The following is a 15,943-nucleotide window of genomic DNA, read 5'->3' on the forward strand; positions in this document are numbered from 1 at the left end:
TGTCTGTGCTGTAGTGCTCTCTCTGACTGATGCTTGCACGGCTGCTGTCCGTGCTGTTGTGCCATTTCTGACTGAAACTTGCAATGCTGCTGTCTGTGCTATAATTCCATGTTACTGACTGAAGCTTGCAACACTGCTGTCTGTATCCCAAGAAAGGCTTTCTCAATCGGTGATGGACACGGAGTCGAAGAACGGCTCGGAAGGGACTGACTCGGATGGGACTGGGACAGGAAGTCCTGCTATGCTGCACGTTGCACCTGGGACAGCAGATGAGATTGTTGATGCTTAATTCTATAAGAGAGTGCTTAGTTATTATCTGAGTGGGACTCTGCTCTGTTGGTGCCTTTCTTCCCATTGGAATATGTTTACAATTATTGCGCTGGGGTAATGGCGGTTGGTAGGCCCTGGGGATATTAGCCCTCTTGTAATGTGGCGGCTCTCACTGTGATGCGAGTCCCCTGAGAATTCGGGGCCACGCAATTAATAGGGGCTTGGCGTCAAACAGTGACGGCGCAGTAAGTCGGGTTTTCTTGGCCGCCTCCCCTACTTTTCTGGGTTTGTGAGTCCTCAGTAGCTACTAGAGGACGCAGGTTGGGTTTTGTAGTTTGGATGGGAACTAAAGTTTTTGCGCCTGTTCTGGGGAGGTGGAAGAGTGGGGGGTTTCGGGGTGGGGATCTTGGGGGGTGTTGGTGTTTTTGTTGGGGAACTTGGGGCCACCGGTGTGTCCAAAGGGTGCGAGCAGCCACGTATGGGACCTCAAATGCAATATGGGGGCGTTACCTGAAGTAAAATGCATAACATGGAATGTACGGGGGTTACACACAATGCTGCAGCGCCACAGGGTGCATGCTTATTTGGTGCGCAGGGGGGCCCAAATTGCGTTCCTCCAGGAAACACATATTAATCGCACTGAAGGCTTGGTGTTGCAACGTAGATGGAGAGGGCAACTTTTTTACACGACCTACTCAGCTTTTGCCAAGGGGGCGTTGATATGGATTAGAGAAGGGGTCCCCTTTCACCCGACATATCAATTGGTGGATCCAGAAGGGAGGTTTGTAGTGGTGGCGTGGCGCCTTAATGGGAAAGGTGTGACTTTATGTAGCATATATGCTCCCAATGTGGACCAGGCGGCCTTTTTTACCCATATGTCAGGGAGGTTGGCGTCATATTTGACTGGCCCAGTAATCATGGGAGGCGATTTTAATTCTATAGCAGACATTGGCATGGATAGGTCTCACTCCCCATTACCTGACGCGCCTATACATAGACTCTCCAAAATCAGACGAGTCTGGCAGGACAGGTGGGGGCTCGTTGACACATCGCATGCGCAACAACCGAGGGAGCTAGATTATTCCTTCTTTTCTGCGATGCACGAATTACATGTGCGGTTGGACGTGATATTATGCTCTCTGGATATACATGCTATGGTGGGCTACAGTGAATATCTGGCGAGAACCCTCTTGGATCTTAACCCGTTATTGTTGAGTATACAATCGGCCCAAGAGAGGCCTGCAATTCCGGCCTGGAGGTTGCGACCAGAGGCACTGGAAGACCCGGTCTTCCGCGACGAGGCCGGGACCGGAATCACACAATATTTTCTTGAAAATGAGGGCACGGCGTCGATGACGGCAATGGAATGGGATGCTTTTAAAGTGGTGGTAAGGGGATTATGTATAACTAAAATGGTGGGAGTGCAGAAGACACTACTACGGGATATAGAAGTGGCAGAGCAACGCTTGCGAATGGCTGAGAGGCCCCGCCCTGAGAACCCAGATGAACAGGAGGAAGTTTTGGGTGCTAGAGAAGAAGTGGCTGTACAAATAGAGAGGTTGCGCTGTTTTGACCACAAGAAATATTTGGCGTGCGTACACGCGGAACGAGACAAAGCAAGCACGCTGCTTGCCTGGTTGGCTAACCCGACCCCCGAGGAAATGTGAGTATCTATGAGCATAGGGGATTTACAACCCTAACAGCTTGAGAATAATGATATGCATCTTACTCCGTCTGTACACATTTATTGTTTCAGCCCAGTTACGTATGGGTGGTCCATGCGCCTAGCCGAAGGAGTATCTGTGTCCGACCAGTTAGGTAAGACTCCTGGGTAGCGAAGGTTTCTCTGTGCCGAGTAGTTATTTTTACGGGTGAGGTTCGCTGCCGATGTTAGTGTTCTACACTCTAATTTATTTATTTATTTTTTATTTATTTTTTGTTGAAAATTTTATTGTGCAGAAAGAAGGGTACAAGCACGGGCCTACAACCACCTGGGCCGGCCGCTAGTAGGTAAAAAGTTCAAACAGTGCAAACACAATGACTGGCCCACCGGGGCTCCGCACCCTACAGAAGATCAGACTGCACATAAAGGAAATCAGGATACACCCTTTTAACATAAATAACAACATTAAAACAAAAAGCGAGGCAAGAAGACATGAGATGGGCGTCGGACCACAGCAGGGGCACTTCCATACCCGACCACCCGATGGCAGTCAAGAAGAAGGGGAACTAAGAGGTAGGGGGGGGGAGAAACGGGAATACCAAATCTATACTCAGATGTGCCAGATAAGTAAGGAACCATCAAGGATCAGGGGGACAAGGCTACCTCAGACGTTTCCACCAGGGGGGGAGCACAAATACCTCCACGATACACATTCCACTGCCCCCAAATTCTACTCCAAGCCCCGGGTTTACCACGAGCCACATACACAGTCTTTTCCCTGAACATGCACCAGTCCATGTTCTCCTTCCAGACAGACACGGTGGGGGGCCGCTGCGAACCCCAAAGCTGCGCTATGTCCCTCTTTGCTATCATGTTCCCCAGGGCCGCCCACCGAGTCTGGGCCGCGTTATAGTCATTGGGCTCCCACACATTCAGAACACAGCGACGCACCTCCGGCAACAGCGTGACCCCGGTGACTCGCCTCATAACCTCATGCACCTGACGCCAGTATTCCACCACCTCGCGGCACTCCCACAGGATGTGGAGAAAGGTGGCACTGAGCCCACAGCCACGCTTACAGAGCCCATCCTCAGAAAACCCCATCGAGACCAATCGGGGACCCGTCACGTAAACGCGATGGAGAATCTTTAGCTGGACCAAACGGAGACGGGCCGGGATGGCAACCTCCTTAGGAGATGACAGCGCGGACTGCCAGTCCTCGTCGTCCAATTCAACCCCATCCCCCGTCCATGCCTCCCGTAGACGCACCAAGAGGTCAGCCCGATTATTTATCAATTTTTTATAGATCAAGGAGATGGTACTATCGGGAACGTGACCGTCGAGTATGCGGTCCTCGAGGGGCGAAGAAACAGGGACCGTGGTCCCTTCTCCAAAAACCGAGAGCAGGGCATGCCGAACCTGAGCGTAGCGGAAAAACTCCCTCTCACTAAGCTCATACTCGCTCCGGAGCGCCGCGAAGGTCTTGACCGCGCCTTTAACCCACAGATCCCCCACTCTGCTAATGCCGATCGTGTCCCAGTGCTCAAATCCTTTCGTCGTCCAGAGGCTCCCCAGGCGGTCTGAGGCAAACAAGGGAGTAGCACACGTTAAACGCTCACTCCAGCCCATCGCTACATTCGCCGCCTTCCACACCCGTACCGCAATCCTAGTAGGGCCCGTGAGGGTCCTACCAGCAGATCGGGAGTAAAGCGCTCTGTTATAATTACCGCCGGGAAGCAGGAATTTATCCATCTCATACGCCGGGTTCAAACCAGGAGCATACGTGGCATGGTTAATTGCCGACAGTTGGGAGGCCCAATAGTACCGTCTAATGTCAGGAAGCGCGATGCCCCCGTCATACCAGGGGAGAGTAAGCTTTGCCAGAGCGATACGCGCCCGCCCGTCCCAAACCAGTCTCCTCTGCAGACTCTCCACCTCCCGAAAGTAGGCCACCGGGATGACATCAAAGGAGTTCTGAAGTGCGTAAAGAAATCTGGGAACGGACATCATTTTAAACAGGGCCGCGCGACCAAGCGGAGACAGGGGCAACCTACACCACCGAGCCGTATCCACCCTCAAACGTCGGAGTGGAGACAGGAGGTTCTGCTCATAGCGGACCGCCGGGTCCAACGAAACATATACCCCCAGGTACTTAAAGCCGGATGAAGACGTTTGGATAGGAAGTAGAGGCGGCAAAAGGGGAGGGCCACCAGAGATAGGGTACACGCAAGATTTGGACCAGTTAATTATCAAACCCGAGTTTCTCCCAAAGGAAGTAAGGACATCAAAGAGAACATTAAGCGACTGTCGCGGCGAGGTGAGGTACAGAAGAATATCATCCGCGTACAGCGAGACCCGATCCTCGAAGCCCGGGGCCCACCGGATCCCTCTGATCGAGGGCTCCCAGCGGAGCCATTCGGCGAGCGGTTCCAAGGCAAGAGCAAAAAGCAGAGGGGACAACGGGCACCCCTGCCTAGTGCCCCTCCCGAGAGCAAAAGGCTGGGAAGCCCGCCCATTGACAACCACCTGAGCCATTGGTCCGGCATAAAGAAGCTTCACCCAGCTAAGAAACCCCTCCCCAAAGCCAAACTTCTCCAAGACAGCCCAGAGGAATGGCCACTCGATGGTATCAAAGGCCATCGTGGCATCCAAAGAAACCAATACGGCTGGTTCAGAAAAGTACTCCGCCCTAGCTAGGACGCCGTGCAGACGCCGCAGATTAAGAGCGGTATTACGGTGGGGGATGAAGCCGCATTGATCCGGATGAATCAGATCACAGATAACGCTCAGCAAGCGGTTGGCGAGGACTTTAGCAAGGATTTTGGGTTCTGCGTTTAAGAGGGAGATAGGCCTATACGAAGCACAGCGGTCACGTGGTTTACCCTCCTTTGGAATCACGACTATAGTCGCCAGACGCTGGTCGGCGGGAAGGGAACCCCTCTCGTTCGACTCCTGAAACATACGACGAAGGAAGGGCGCGATTTTATCCGGGCGTAGTTTATATAGTTCGATCGGCAGGCCATTGGGGCCCATGGCTTTGCCCGAGCGAAGGGAGCTAATCGCAGTAGCAATCTCATCGACGGACAAGGGGGCATCCAACCGCTCACGGTCCTCGACGGATAAGCCGGGCAGGGAAATATCCCGTAGTAGAAGACGAGAGTCGTATTCATCTCTATCAGACACCGGGGAATACACCGCCCGGAGGTGGTCAGCAAAACACTCCACAATCTCGCCAGGCTCAGTCACACACACTCCATCCGCAACCCGGAGCTCTGGGACCACACGATTCACTCTCTCCTTCCTATCTAGCCAAGCAATCAATTTACCAGCCTTGTCCCCGGCATCATACAACCTACCCTGCTGCTCCCTATAGATGGTCTTGGCAGCGTCAGTGACAAGGGACTTATACTCGAACTGCTTCAGGCTGAGGGCATGTAGTCCATCCGGAGTGACACCCGTCTCCAAGGCCGCCTCCAACCCCAAGATGTCGGTCTCCAGCTTCACCACCGCCTCCATCTTAACCTTCTTAGCCGCCACTATCTGGGATAGGGCCTGCCCACGGAGTACTGCCTTAAAAGCTTCCCACAGGGACACTGCGGACATCACCGACCCATCATTCTCAAGGAAGTAGTGGTCAATCGACTTGACCAGGCTATCGCGGATCGTGGGGTTCCGCAGGTACCAAGGGTTAATAGGAGCGATCCGCCCAGCAGACCGTGTCCCAGTGTCAAAAAGCAACCACAGTGGGGAATGATCAGAAATACCCCGGGCCAGGTGCTTAACCTCTCGAATCCGGGCAGTCTGGGCCGCGGGCATAAGAAAGTAATCCAATCTGGAGAGACTCCCATGCGCCCCAGAGTGAAAGGTGTACTGACACTGTGTAGGATGCATTAACCTCCAGCAATCGACCAGACCGAAGGTCTCCAAGAATCCGCCAAGCCACGCCTGGGCAGCAGGGAGGGCCCTGGGCGGGTGGCGATCCCGGTCGCCCGAGACTACCGAATTGAAATCCCCACCCATAAGCAAAAGACTGTCAGGAAGCTCAAGCAGCATTCGGCCCAAGTCTGAAAAGGTGGAGTTCTGGAGGCCCGGGGGAACATAGACAGAGACCAAGGAAAGGGACTGCCCCTCCCACCGCCCAGTCAAAGCCACATAGCGCCCTCTATCGTCCGGGACTACCCTGGTGATCTCCAGCGGAAGAGAAGAACGCAGGAGAATGCCAACCCCTCTAGAGCCAGTGGTGAAACCAGAATGGGCAACGAGTCGGTAACCCCCCCTGTTCATGGCATGACAAACGTTACCCACCAGATGCGTCTCCTGTAAAAACACCACATCAGGAGACATACGTCGCAGATACTGCAGCACAACACCCCGTTTGATACGGTCCCCCAATCCATTGACGTTCCATGACATCAACCTCAACCCGTCCCCCCATCCCCTCCAATCGATCAAGGGTCCCCCAGCAGATAGCGCAACGCCCGAAACTGGAACAGAACAAAGACCTCGCATTAAAAACAAAACACACAAATCAAAACCCCCCAACCCCCCCCCCACTTCCAACTCCCCCCACCCTGCACCCCTGCGACCCAAAAAACCACCCCAACTTGCTGTGTGCCTGTCGCCCCATAAACCCCATTCTACGGAAAGACCCCGGAGGAGGAGAGGGACCCGTCCCCGACCGCCCCCCACATAGATCATAATGAAACAAGATGCAAAAAAGAAGTTGAACCCAGCCGAACAGTACAAAACGGCAGAGTCAAGGACCAAAGTGACTCCGAGGGAGACCCGCCACCCTCGGTACCAGCAAAGGGCCCAGGCCGGTCCCCGCGGCCCGGCAGCGAGTCAAGCCAGTCACTCACAGTCGCGGAAGAGTCAAAAAAGGTAGTCCGATCGTCGTGTTCCACTCGGAGCCTAGCAGGAAAAAGCATGGAGTACTTGAGACCCAGGTCGCGGAGGCGACGCTTTACCCCCTGGAAGCCCATCCTCTGTTTCTGGACAAGTTGGGTGAAGTCCGGGAAAAAGTTAATAGACGCATTCTCATGGCGGACCGGGCCATGGGCCCGCGAGGCCTGCAAAATCACATCTCGGTCTCTGTAGTAGAAAAGTTTGGCAACAATAGGCCTCGGGGGGGCCCCCGGCCGCGGCCGACCGCCCGGAACTCGATGGGCCCGCTCCACGGCAAAGAACTTACTCAGGCCAGCGGGGGCAAGCTGCTTGAGGATGAGCTCCTCCACCATGAGATCCACCGGGTGGTTGTCGGAGGTCTCCGGGACGCCTATGACGCGGATGTTATTGCGGCGGGCCCGTCCCTCAAAGTCCTCCAGCCGCCGGGCCATCAGATCGTTGGCCGACTTGAGGTCGCCGAGAGTGGCCCGCTGGTCCGACACATCCGAAACCAGGGTGGACGTCCGCACGTCAAGCGATTGAACCCTCTCGTTGGTCTTAGAGAGATCCGCCCGAATCAGTGCGACATCAATAGCCACCGTGTCGATTTTACGGGCCAAAGCCTCGTATTGCGTAGCAATAGTCTCCTTGATGCCGTTAATGGCGCCCATAATGTCCTGCAGGGACAGATCCGAAGAAACGGACGGGCCACCACCCGCGTCGTCCGGGGGGGCACCGGCCGCTCCAAGGGACCCTCTTCCTTGAGTATAGCGGTCCATGTTGTTCGTCTGGACCGGTCCCCCGCGGAGGGATGTCTTAGTCTTACGCCCCTCGGGGCCCCCCCTGCCACCCATGAGAACCACGCTCACCAACGGGGACCACCGGCCAAGCGTCAAGGGGGCACCGGCCACTCAGTCAGGAGCCGCACCAGAGACCGTGATGCGGCCGGGCGAGGAAACCAAAGTCAACGGGCACACTGGTGGCAGGCGGAGACAAGGGCATCCAGCAGAGATAAACACCCAGCCGCTCCAGGCAGTTACGATTTCCAGCCCCTCAGGGATCCAAAAGTGAAACCAAAAGTAATGGAGCGGCCACTGGCACAGATCCGCTGCCGCTGTTGTTCAATTACGCCCCGGCTCCACAGGTCACCCTCGCACCGGGCACAGCCATCGATTGGGCCTCGAAAGTTCAAACCACCTTAGATCAGGATTCCCAGGTCCGATTCGGTTTCTGAAAGAAGGTCAACGTTCAGCCAGAATTCGCCTTCCAGATTCCATCAGCCAAGTCAGGATAAAGTCAGGATAAATGCCGAGGAGCAGCGAGGGTCCGGGGAGCCCTGTGCTCACGCGACCATCTTGGATGCGCGCTAGGCTCCTCCCCCTACACTCTAATTTAGATTCCCTCACACTAGCCCAGCAGATAGGAACTCAATTACCACTTACATTATGGGTGCTGTGAGGTGAAGAATTGTGCAAGATGCCATGTACGGTTGTGATGCCCACATATATATTATGGATTTGAGTGCTTGCTTTAACGTGAGTAAGATGTGCACACGACTGTGGCACACATATGTTGTATCAAGTTTTACTGATAGACATCCCCACTGCTGTTTCTTTTTCGTTTTCCTAGATACTGACCTGGAGCCTATTCTTCATCATTAACCTGTGACCACACTGAGGAACACAGTTTGTGGCCCAGAGCGGTATTGAGGGTATTTTATTTTGATTCACCAACTTTCACGTGCACTTAATTTTAACATTTTGGTCCTGACGAAGCGACATCGACGTCTTATAGGTGGTAGAAGCGCGAAACATGTTGACCTATGACTGACCTATGACCCCTGGGCATAGCGTTCATCTAGGGTCATAATTTTCCAGCAGTCCAAAGCCTGCTAAGGGTACATCTAATAAAGTTTGCTGCATGATGACCCTTTTATTACATATTTTTCACACCATCTAGCACGCACTTCATTTACCCTCCATTATTATTATTATTATTAAGGGGCATTTATAGAGCGCCTGGTTACGCAAACTGCGTGTCCCCGCGCTGAACTGAAACACTCCGAGAGAGAAGTAGGGGAGGAGCCCACTATTTTGAGAAGAGGTAGGTTTTTAATTTTCTCCGGAAACTGGATTCGGAGGGGTCCAGTCGGAGGTTAAGAGGTAAGTTGTTCCAGCTTTTTGCCGCCAGGTATCGGAAGGATCTACCTCCCATACGGGCCTTTTTCACCTTAGGAACCTTAAGCAAGCCTCCTTGCGAGGAGCGCAATGCACGGGTTGGTGCATACCTTGAGATGAGGTTCAGGAGTGGTGCTGGCGCCTTCTTAGCGAGGATACGATGGCAGGTGCAGAGGGACTTAAATTCAACTCTGCTCCTCACCGGCAACCAGTGGAGTGTCTGGAGGGCGTCCTTGGAGTTAGATCTTTTTGGGAGGTTTAAGATAAGGCGGGCTGCAGCATTCTGTAGCACCTGAAGTCGATTTATCGCTTTACAGGTAGCTCCTAGATACAGTAGGTTGCCAAAGTCTAGGCGTGAGGTGACAAGGGCATGCACCAGTGTTCTGCGGGCGGTCGTAGGAAGAAAAGTTAAGACCTTCCGCAGAGTTTTTAGAATACTGAAGCAAATGCCCGTCACCCTGTTGATCTGTGGTCCGAAAGACAGATCGATATCTAGCCAGACCCCGAGATTTCTGACTTCTTTCCGAGGTGTGGGGGCCTCACCTAGACAAGGTGGCCACCATGCCGACGTCCAGACAGATGGGCTGCCTCCCACCACGAGCACCTCGGTCTTGTTGCCATTTAATTTAAGGCAATTAGTGGACATCCAGGTTGCAAGATCTTGCATGCAAGCCCTGAAGCTGTCCATAGCAAGGCCGGGTGCACGCGAGAGGGAAACAACCAACTGTGTGTCGTCGGCATAGGTAACAATTTGTAGTCCGTGTCCCACTACAATTGGAGCCACTGGGGAGACATAGAGATTAAAAAGAGTTGGGCTCAAGGACGAACCCTGAGGAACGCCCTGACCCAATTCTATGTCTCGGGAATAGTGGTCCCCTTGACGGACCTGGAAACTTCTTCCCGTCAGGAAGGATAGGAACCATTGGAGTGCGGCTCCAGTTATACCTCCATCATTCAGACACTGTAGCAAGGTGGAGTGAGCTACAGTGTCGAATGCAGCACTCAGGTCCAGTAGGATAAGGGCCATAGTATGACCTTCATCCACCCCCTGTCTTAGGGATTCCACTGCCGTCAGTAGTGCCGATTCCGTAGAATGGCGGGGGCGGAAGCCAAATTGGGTGTCGTGCAGTAAGGCAGCTTTGTCTATGAAATCCATAAGTTGGATATTGACCGTTTTCTCTGCCACCTTGGCAAGATAAGGTAAGAGAGAAATGGGCCGCAGATTATCCAATTTATCAAAGCTGATGGTAGGTTTTTTCCTGAGCGGAAGGACCACCGCTTTTTTCCATTCTTTAGGCACCGTCTTTGTCATAAAAGACACATCCAGTAGATGCCTGATGTAAGGCTCCAAGGCCCCCAGGCTGTCTTTTAGTCGTTTGGGAGTAGTAGGGTCCCGTGGGGAACCTGACTTTACAGATCTGCATATTTTTAGGAGAGTTTCTGTGGGTGGGGTAACAAAGTTGGTAAGGGTGAGTGAGTTTCCCCTATCCCTAGAGTGTTCTACAAACTCAATCCCATTCGTGGGTTGAGTTGGAAAAGCCGAGTAAATTTTGGATATTTTCTCAGCAAAAAAGTCTGCGATTCTGTCATCAACAACCCACTCCCCACACACCCACATGCACCATCCGGCGGTCCTCAAAAGATCTCCGACAAAGAGACCCTTCGCGGGGCCCGTAGGGAATTGCAGCGCCGGCCCTACAAGGAGCAACCGCCCGATGATGAAGCATGACACCCTTCGGGGTGTGTGAGGGCAATAGAGGACAAAGAGTGGTCTTCCAGTTTCTTGAGTGGGTTTCCAATCTAGGAAATTTTCACACTCTGCTTTTCTTCCTTTTTCTCTTTTTTAGGGCTTGGTGACTTTGTGCACCCGCCCATAGGAACTTTGTCCTCCTGGTGTTAGATATCGAATTTAGGGAGCATGGACACTGGACCTTTTTTAGCTCCTAGATCCCCCCCTCTTTTTGTGATATATACTCCCATACTAAACTTGACATCTCCAACGGGGACCCTGGTGTATACCCAACAGGGGATTAATAGGCTGTTCTTCGACTATTATAACGAGTTGTACAGGAGCAAACTACGGGTTGCTGAGGATGTTATAGGGGATTTCCTGGCTGACATCGCACTACCACAACTAGAAAAGACGCAGGCAGACTTGCTCGGACAAGAGATTACGCTAGGGGAAGTTAGGAGCGCGGTTAAGCATATGGCACGTAATAAAACACCAGGTACGGACGGGCTGCCCATAGAGTTTTATTCGGATTACAAAGATGTCTTGCCCCTAAGTTGTTGGTGGTTTTTAAGGAGGCAAGGGAGGTTGGAGTATTACCGGCCTCCACCCGAGAGGTGGTCATTATTCCACTGCTCAAGCCTGGGAAGGACTCCTCTGATAAGACAGCTTATCGCCCCTTATCCAAGCTCACATCCGATTACAAAATTCTGAGTTGGATCCTTTAGACTCGGCTCCTCCCATATATGGTGCAATTGGTCCATCGAGATCAAGCGGGATTTATACCAACTCGGAAAACAGCCACCAATGTGCGACGTTTACTACGCATATTGGGGGAGAACTACTATGTGGCTACTTCTGCGGCCGTCCTCTTGGTGGATATTGAAAAGGCGTTCGACAGCCTTGAATGCCCATAAATGTTCCAAGTTATGCGGCCGTTTGGACTTGGGGCGGCTTTTGTGGGATGGACTGAAATCCTCTATAGATCGGCGACGGCTCGGGTTCAGGCAGGGACTATGATTTCCTCCTCATGTCCAGTAGGGCGAGGAATGCGACAGGGGTGCCCGCTGTCTCCTTTATTGTTTGCATTGGCCATTGAGCCATTAGCAGCACATTCCAGATTGGGACGGAATTATCTCGGGCTAGACCTACGCGGGATAGCTCACTCTCTACTGATGATTTACTTATGTTTCTGGCTAATACAGAGGAGGCTTTGGATGGAGCGATGATGCTGCTTCGTGAATTTGGCAGGGTTTCAGGACTTGGGGTGAACTGGGCGAAGACTTGTCTGTTTCCAGTGGCTCCATTGGGTGCTGGCCCCGCTCATGTCAAGGGCATTTGGTGGGAGTCCCTTTGTTTGCCCTAACTCGGAACTAACGTCTATCATGCGCCTGATGACCTGTTAGAAGAGAATATAGGTAGAGCTGTGCAAGGGCTTAGGGGTAGCTTAACATTTTGGAGTACCTTGCCGCTTTCGGTGGTCGGTCGGGTAGCCCTATTAAAGATGGTGGCGCTCCCCCGGTTGTTGTATTATTTTAGGACACTACCCATTTGGATACCGGGATCCACTTTTAGACAGCTTCGCTCAATCATCGGGGGTTTCTGTGGGGGACTGGAAGAAGGCGGGTGGCACTGGACACGATGATGCACCCGAGGGCTGAGGGGGGACTGGCGGTGCCGGACTTTGAGCTTTATTACTTGGCAGCCCAACTGCAGTGGCTTACCCAAGCAGTGGTGTTGGAGTTTAGGGGCCCTGATGGCCCAGAGGGACGATGGATACCGCGCCATGTGTTGTCCTTTATAGTACTCCAGCAGCGGTTGCGCCTTGGGGCGCTTTCTAACGAGGAGCGGAGGTTGAGGTTATGTTGGAACCGGAGTCAGTGTAGACCTGGGATCGCTCGTCCCTATGCCCCGGAGATACCACTGGGTATGTGTACAGCTCTTCCACCCAGGGGGGATTGGGCTGCGTTGGCCGAGTGGGAGGCGATGGGAGTACAGGTATTGGGGGATTTGTATGAAGACAGGGCCCTGTTGCCCTATCAGGCCCTGCAGGATAGATATGGTCTCCCTCGCGGGGATTACTTATTGCATTCTGCCCTGGTTTCTGCGGTGCAGCAACATTGGAGGGAGAGACTCTCGGAACCACAGACGGCCATGGCGTGTCAGTATGTAGTGATGACAGCGGGGACCTTCAAGGTAGTCACATGTTTATACAGACGCATGGTGGGGGAGGGAATGGAACCTCTGAGGGAATTGCAACAGAAATGGGAGGCGGACTTAGGCAAGGAGATCCCCGAGAAGACATGGGCTCAAATAATCAGGAGAGCATGGAAAAGTACTAGGAACGCCAGATTCCAGCTGGTTCACTTTTTTTATATTGCACAGGGCATATCTAACTCCTGCTAAGATTAATAAGTATTTTAAAATAGACACTGCCCAGTGTCCACGTTGTACTTTAGAGGGAGCGGAGTTTCATCACATGATGTGGGGCTGTCCACAACTCGGTACATATTGGGAGGAGGTAGTGGACCTGCTCTGCGAAATCACGGAACGACGGATTGAGCCTCACATGGGTACCTGTTTATTGCACTGGTTTCTGTATACTCCCAAAACGAAGGTAACAAGCAAGTTTCTGGCCCTGGGATTGCTGTTGGCTAAAAGAGATATCACAGCGCACTGGAAGTCAAGGGGAGGGCCCAGCTTTGCGAGGTGGAAGGCAGAACTAGTTAAATGGGCGACGAGTAAAAGTACAGTTCGGCTTCAGCATGCCAAGCGGACTAATAACGATAAGGCGCTGGAGACCGCAAGGGCATGGGAGGCCTTAGTTATATCGCTGCAGACACCAGAGGTAGATTCAGATTCAAATACGGTCCTGAATGCACAGACGGGATCACCCTGAAATATAAGGGCAGTAGGGAACCCTCTAGCGTAAACATGCTGTGCAGTTATTGCAATGGAGTGATTAGAGATTAAGACGTACTGTATTAATGTTGCTACGACAAGTGCTGCTGAGGGAATGGTTGTTCTAGATTGTACAGGCAATTAGTAGTTAGGACACACCGGTGGAAGAAGGTGGGGTAGGAGGGGGGTGCGAGGGAGGCCAGTTTAGTCTTTGTTATATTACTTAGTTCCCATGGGACGGGCGCACCTCGATAGCTAGCAAGGGAGGGGCCTCTGCCCAACTGCTGTACGTTGTACGGGGATAGGACTAGCGAGAGCTAGCCTAAAGATCGCTAGCATATACATACCGTGAAAATGTCGATGGGGGCAGTGAGTCTCCTGACTAGAGGGGCAGTTGCCATGATGAGTACTGAGTATGAGTAATGCTGTATTAATTGTTTGTTGTAGTGTGGAAAAAATCAATAAAAACATTTTTTTTTAAAACCACTGCTGTCTGTGCTGTAGTGCCTTTTCTGACTGAAGCTTGCAATGCTGCTGTCTGTGCTGTTGTTCCGTGTTTCTGACTGAAGCTTGCACTGTTGCTGTCTAAGCTATAGTGCCCTGTTTCTGACTGAAGGTTACACTGCAGCTGTCTGTGCTGTTGTTTAATATTTCTGACTGAAGCTTGCAATGCTGCTGTCTGTGCTGTGGTTCCTTGTTTCTTCCTGAAGCTTGCAATGCTTCTGTCTGTGCTGTAGTTCCCTGTTATTGACTGAAGCTTGCACAGCTGCTGTCTGTGCTGTAGTTCCCTGTTATTGACTGAAGCTTGCACTGCTGCTGTCTGTGCTGTAGTTCCCTGGTACTGAATCGAAGAAGGAAGGAGCCCCTGACTATATGATGGGGGTGCGTGACAGGGGAGTAAACAAGTAAACGGAAGTGACACCGCCTCCCACTTGCGCAAAATCGAAATGTCAACAGTCAAAAATATGCTTCTATATATCAATCCATTGTATTTATTAAAGCATAACTCCATAATCAAAATTAAACGTCTTTTAATACTTATAATTATATTGATTTCATATAATATACATCACATAATATAATTTTCCCCTTAATTTCTTGCCATCCCTCATTAAAAACCAAATGCATTCATACCACACTCACTCCACTCAAAAATCTCATGAAACCGAAAACACTTGACTACATATGTATAAACAGTGTCCAACAGAGAAAGCCTGCAATTTTTTCTTTTTATAATTTTCCAAAGCATACCATCTTTGCTTCAAAATCACATATATTGATATTATATCCAGATATTAATATTCACATCATCCAATTGATCATAACCAATAACATCTTCTAATCCGTATATTTTCTTACATTTTAGGCATACCTCCTTGTTATAAGGCTGTTACGACCACCATTATTGTCATCCGGCCAATCAATGATATTTAAGGCATGCTGACCCATGTTTTGGTGCAACACGGCAACCGGCGTGCACCTTCTTCAGGGCACACACTGAACACAAAAGGGTTCAGAATGATTTCTGGGGCAATAATATAATCACCTTGTATGGTCGTCCATATCCCGGGAGGTTAATCCAATGCTGTTAAATACTAAATCCGTAGGGCTCACGATTAAAGAATTACTTTTTCTCTTTTAAGCGGACTATCTAGGTTCTCCTTGGCAATATGAATTTAAAGGTCAATATGTGTCCAAAGCAATTGAATTAATCACGAAGATGCCTTTGATTCTGTATTTCATATACCAATATACCAAAAGGATAAATCCTCCTTACTTTGTCTCTTCCTGAGGCATCTCATCACATAGAAGCTTGTAATGCTGCTGTCCGAGCTGTAGTTCCCTGTTACTGACTGAAGCTTGCAATGCTGTTGTGTGTGCTGTAGTTCCTTGCTTCTGACTGAAGCTTGCAATGCTGCTGTCTGAGCTGTAGTTCCCTGTTACTGACTGAAGCTTGCAACACTGTTGTGTGTGCTGTAGTTCCTTGCTTCTGACTGAAGCTTGCAATGCTCCTGTCTGTGCTGTAGTTCGGTGTTTCTGACTGAAGCTTGCACTACTGCCGTTCGTGCTGTAGTGTCCTGTTTCTGACCGAAGGTTGCACTGCTGCTGTCTGTGCTGTTGTTCTATATTTCTGACTGAAGCTTGCAATGCTGCTGTCTGCGCTGTAGTTCCTTGTTTCTAATGCTTCCACTGCTGCTGTCTGTGCTGTAGCTCCGTGTTTCTGACTGAAGCTGGCACTACTGTTGTCTGTGCTGTAGTTCCCTGTTACTGACTGAAGCTTGCATTGCTGATGTCTGTGCAGTAGTGTCCTTTTTCTGC

This window comes from Triturus cristatus, chromosome 7 (genome assembly GCF_964204655.1).
Source record: "Triturus cristatus chromosome 7, aTriCri1.1, whole genome shotgun sequence".
NCBI classification, from domain to species: Eukaryota; Metazoa; Chordata; class Amphibia; order Caudata; family Salamandridae; genus Triturus; species Triturus cristatus.